Below are 6,000 nucleotides of genomic sequence, written 5' to 3'. Positions count from 1 at the left end.
GGAGACTACATCCTATTTGAAAACCTGGGTGCCTGGGCCTCCCACTCAGGCTCAACCTGAATCACAGGCATCCCTACTTTTATAAGCTTACTGTGTGACTCAAATAGACGATAAGAATTAAGAACTGATGATTTAGGGGCATCTTAGTGGCTCAGTTCGTTGAGCATCCGACTTCAGCTCAAGTCAAGATCTCACAGTTCATGAGTTCAAGCCCCACATCGGGCTCTGTGCTGTCAGCTCAGAGCCTGGAGCCTGCTTCGGATTCTATGTCTCCCTCTCTCTCTGCCCCTCCCCTGCTCACTCTCACTCTGTCTCTCAAAAATAAATAAACATTAAAATTAAAAAAAAAAAAAGAACTGCAGAGAAGTTTTGAAACTAAAGTGAAAACAGAAGAATAATTAGTGAGTTTGCGAATTGATCTTTATGTTTCATATATTTATATATATTTAGGGTTAGTATGGTGTCCTCATGATGTCTCAGGCTCCTTTTATCACATGGCTTCCCTTCCCAGGATCACCTCATTGTCTAAGATGGGTGCTAATGCACCAACCATCACATATGAGCTCCAGGCAGCAGGATAGGAGAAAGAAAGGTGAGGAACCTACCCTATCCCTTTTAAGGAAGCTTCCTGGAAGTATTATATAACATTTATGCTTACATTTATTTGGCTGAAAAGACCCCAAAATACTAACCAAAAAATAAATAAAAATTAATAATTTAGATTTTGTTAAAATTGAGAACTTCTCTTCATCAAAAGTATTCGTCAAGAGGATAAACAGCCAAGCTAAAGACTGGAAGAAGACATTCAGAACACATACATTTGACAAAGAATATCTATCAAGAAAGTATAAAGAGGAGCGCCTGGGTGGCTCAGTCAGTTAAGTGTCTGACTTTTGATTTCGGCCCAAGTCATGATCTCATGGCTCGCTGTCAGCGCTGAGCCTGCTTGGGATTCTCTCTTCCCCTGTCCCTTTCTCTCTGCCCCTTCCCCACTCTTAAAATAAATAAATAAACTTAAGAAAGGAAGATGTAAAGAGTTCTTACAAATTAAGAAAAAGACAAACAACCCAATTTTAAAAAATGAGTAAGAGATACATTTCGCAAAAGAAGATATCTCGATTGCTCATAGGCATCTGAAAAAATACTTAACATCATTAATTATCTAGGTAATACAAATTAAAAACCATCTGAGATGCTGTTATTTAACTGGTAGAATGACTAAAATTGAACGAAGGTTGGCAGGGATGGGTAGCAATGGAAATAGACATCCTCTGCTTATGACGGTGAATGAGTTCAAACACTTTCAAAAAGTGCAAGTTTGTTATAAAGTTACGATGTACTTTTAAATGGCCCAGAAATTCCACTTTTTGCTATTTACACAGGAGAAACGAAAACATAAACAATTTAATAGCAACTGTTTTTATAAATAGCTAAGAGTTTGAAACAGCCCAGTGTCCAACAAGAGGAGAATGGATGAGCAGATTATGGAACAGTCACAGGTTAGAGACATTAAAAGAACAAAGGTCCACTGCTGTGGGCCATGCTCTCATCAGGCCCAGCTTTCTGCGCAGCTCAAGACTCTGGGCCTGGCCTGTGATCTTCTAGCAGCACTTGGAGGGCGTACTCCCTGAGTTGAGGGAACTCAGAGCTCGAAAGGGCTCGGTCTGCTGCAGCCAGCCCCACCTCCTCCTGGGACTGGACTCACCCAGCCAGTGTCTGCAAGGACTTGCATGTGACACACATAACATGTAACACATAACACACATATAGTATAAACTGTGCATAGCAAATAATTTATAGCATGTGCACATGTATAGCATGTAACACAGTGAATATTGCAGCATGTAACACACATAGCATATGGCATGTATCACATGTGACACGTAATAGAGTAATGCTATATGCTACACACAGTATATAACATGCATATAGCATGCGGCATACACACCACACAAACACGTACACACTTATAGCACATAATGTACATTGCGTCTAACATGTATAGCATGTGACATATGTGGCACAAAACAGGCACAGCAAGTGACATAGACAGCATGAAACACGTGGAACAGATACAGCATGTAATGTGCACAGCATAAGCCCACGGCTATGGTTTGCCCTTTCATGAGGGATGACTGCCTTGGATGAGCTGGCCTAAAGTGGGAGCAGCTTTGTTAGCGGGCATAACCAGGCTTGGTTTTCCCTTCCCTCCCCCCTCTACCCTTTCTTTCCTTCCTGAGAAGAGGTCTGAATAAGCGGGGGTAGAGAGGGACCTTTTGTAATACGACTACTGCCCCAGCGGCCCCAGAGGCTCCTTCTGCACTAGTCTGGGAGCCACGTAAGGTGGCCGCTGCTGGCATCTCCACACCTCTGGCCGCCTTGCAGGCCTGCTCCCAGAGTGAGTATGTGAGGCAGGCTGGCTTTCCTCTCAACAGCCTCCAGGGGGCCCCACGGTGGGGGAGAAGCAACATAGGAGGTGGGCGTCTGGTGGGTGCCCCCGGGTCAGGGTCTTCTTCAGGTTCGTGTCCCCAGAAGCAGCCCTGGGTCAGGGATTCAAGCGTAAACAGCATACCCAGGTCGTGATCCCAGGAGGAGGGCACATAGGGGTCACAGCCTCTGGGACCCTGGGACCTGCATCCCTTCCTTCTCCAGCTCCAGACACCGTGTCCCCGGGGAGTCCAGCAGCTGTTGGCTGCTTGCCTCTGAAATGGAATCCAGCCTTCCTTTTACAGCGGGAAAACACATGCTTGATGAAGAGTTTGCCTTGAAACCGCTAAGTGGAGGAGCTGGAGATCGCATTTCCACACTGGTTACTAGGCTGGGAAGCTCAGGACCCAGTGATGGCCATGGGTGAGGGTAAAAGGGGGGTGCGCAGAACTGCCTGAGGGGACACACGCAGAGCCCCTTCCTTCCTGATCCACCAGGGAGGGAGCAGAGGCGGGCTGTGGCAGGAGCCTGACTCGGTTCCCTCCTGTCACTCCATCCTGTCTGAATGAGGCCCCGGGGTTGCCCAGCCCTGAAGGGAGACCAAGCCCCTGCAGGAGAAGTTGGCCAAGTACAGCTCACACCGTGGCCTTCCAAGGAACAGGTCCCTTAAAGGAGCTGTAGAAAGGACTGAGGGAAAGGATGGTGGCCATCTGGCTTCTCGCCCAGGCACTCGGTCAGATGGTGCTGGCTTGGCGAGGGTGTCGTCAGTCCTCCCTCTGGCAGGGGGGGTCAGGCACAGGGCGTCAGGAGGGCCGGGGCCAGAGGCTGGGTGGCCCCAGTGGTGCTTACCGGGCTGTGCTGAGTTGGTGTTTGTTGGCAGAGGGAGGCAGCGAGGGCTCTGTCCTCACCCCAACTTTCCCAATGACTGTGCCTGAGGTCCATCTGTATGAACACATAAACTGTTAGAAAGCTGAAGTTCCTGGATTCCTCCAAGCTGAGTCCCACCCTCCCTGTGTTCCCTGAACTCTGAGAAAATCACTGTCATGAACGTACCTCTTATCTTCCATTTTGCTTTTGGGTTTAGTTTCAGCCAGCTGTGTTTTGAACAGGTAATTTGTTCATGCTTCAAAATTCAAAAGGTACAAAAGGGTACACAGGAAAGAGCCCCCGCCCTCCGCATGCGTATGAGTCAAGAACAGCAGGGGGCAGTCTTGAAGCAGTGCATCCCCAGGGGTGTCTGGAACGGAGGTGCTGCCACTTGGGCTGCAGACTCCAGCTGGGTTGCCTTTGCAGAAATACCACCTGTAGTGGCTGTGCCATGTAGCCCGTTGTTAGATTAGGTTCAGGTGAGAGTGACAGAAACCCCAAGCAGCTAAGAACTTAAGCAAGGGACATATTTATTTTTCTCTTACACATCTTGAGGTAGGCAGCCCAAAGCTGGTAGGGTGGTTCCATAATCATCAGGAACCTATCCTGTTGCTTGACCATCCTCAACACGAGGCATCTACTTCATGGGCCAAAGTGGCTGCTTGACCTCCAGCCATCACATCCTCATTCTAACCATTAGGTAGGAGTCAGGGAAGAAGAAATGTCCACTACTTCTCTTTCAAGATTGTGTCCCGAAGCTGCAAGCATCATCTCTTGCATACCATTGGCCAGAGTTTAGTAGTGTGGCCACATGTCATTGTGAGGGGGCTGGGAGCATGGTCTTGATCCCAGCTGGCTGTGGTCCCACTGATAAGGGGAAGACAGATATCGAGGGACAGCTGGCAGGCTCTCCTGCGATGCCGGAGTTTAAGATTGTTTTTTCTTTATTTTGAGATAGAGGTAGCATGAGTAGGGGAGGAGCTGTGCTGCCAGCACAGAGCCTGATGTGGGGCTCGAACCTGCGAATTTGGCATCATGACCTAAGCCGAAACCAAGAGTCAGACACTTAGACTGAGCCACCCAGGGGTCCCCAAAATCCTTTGAAGTGAACAAATCACTTCCCGCATGGAGTGCCAGCTGAAAACCAGCAGGACCTCCAGGCCACTTCCCGAGGGCACCTCTCAGCATGCTCGGGAACAACAACGTGAGAGTGATCCGGGCAGGTCTTGGTTCCTCTGGACACCTTAGTCCCCTGGAAGCCCTTCTTGCCAGAGCCACTTAGAACAGCCCTTGTGAGTGTGGCTTTGTCACACAGCGGGCCACTCCCTGGAGATAGCTAGGCCTCTCCAGGCCTCTTCAGGCCTCTCCCTGGAGACAGTGCCACTGTGGATCTCTTAGGCTCATGTGCTCCTCACAAACCATGTTGTCTGGAGCTCCGGGCTGAATCCTGCCTCCTGGCTCCTGGGGAAGGGCGGGCACCACCCAGAACAAAGCAGACTGCCGAGTCCCAGCCACAAGGCTCCAGGCCGGCTCCCTCGAGTCTTAGAGAGGCTGCGTTCTGAATGCTTGGCTTTATGTTTGAGAAAGAAAAGTGGCTTCTTTCCCTAGGCTTCCTTTCACTGAGAAGTGTCTAGGGTTTTGATGAGCTATAGAAGGGGGTGGGAGGACAGGGCTGGTGAGGACAAGCCTATTAGAAGGGAGGGTGGAAAGCTGCTGGGGGCACTGGGGTGAGGCGCCTCAGGAAGAGAGGAAGGGGAAGGCACCCTAGGTCGCAGCGCTCTGTGTTCACGGCCTTTGTTGGGTCAGGCACTGGAAACATAGTGGATGGGCTGAGAGCGAAGCAGAAAGGGGGACCATGCCCAGCCTGCTTGGGACCTCAGAGCCATGCATTTGCAAGAGGGGGCTGCTGCAGAGGAGTAGAAATGGCTGTGTGGCAAATTTAGACAGAAAAGAAGGCTTCCTGTGGCTGCTGGGAGGGTAACCTGTCTGGTGGGGGTGGTAGTTAAGAACTCCTGCCTGCTGTGGGGATGGGGGTCCCTGCAGCACAGGGTGGGGGCTGGAGAGTGGGGTGACAGTGCTGGGAGAACTGAGGGGAGTTCATCAGATCACCAGAGGGGACACACTGGCTCTCGGGAGGGGTCTCTGTGCCTCACCTAAGACATGAGGCTAGATCCTGTGTCCTGACCACCCTGGCCACCCTGCAGTGGAGCTGGTGAGGAAAGAGGCTGGCTGGTCCTGACGAGGGCCTGCTGGCCCTCTTGACAAGATAGCTGGGGGACAGTGGAGGGGGAGCCTGTGTGAGCACCCTGCCACTCATCACTTGGGGATAGGAGTGTCCTCTGGGTACCCAGAGAGGAAGGGAAGCAAAAGGGGGACAGGGAGAGCCATAACATGCTGGTTCTAACCAAGAGACACTGTTAGCTTGAATGGACAAATTAAGAAAAATTAAACCCATGTCAGAGGGAATGGAGACTTGAAGTCAGGATGTGAGCAATATCTTTATAAAAAGCATGTTTTGGGAAAGGTCTGGGCAGTGCCGTGTAAATTCAAATTCCTCCTCTGAGCCTGCCCAGGAGCCTGGTCCCACCTAGAGCCTAGGGCCACAGCCAAGAAGGCCCCAGGACTGGGTGGGCTGTGCTGGGGAGGGAGGGAAGTGAGGGGTCCAGCAGGGATGGGACCAGGAGGGTCTTTGTATTTGGCAAGTAG

Source organism: Leopardus geoffroyi, chromosome C1, assembly GCF_018350155.1.
Source record: "Leopardus geoffroyi isolate Oge1 chromosome C1, O.geoffroyi_Oge1_pat1.0, whole genome shotgun sequence".
Lineage (NCBI taxonomy): Eukaryota > Metazoa > Chordata > Mammalia > Carnivora > Felidae > Leopardus > Leopardus geoffroyi.
The sequence above is the reverse complement of the archived record's forward strand: the minus strand, read 5'-3'. Positions refer to the sequence as shown.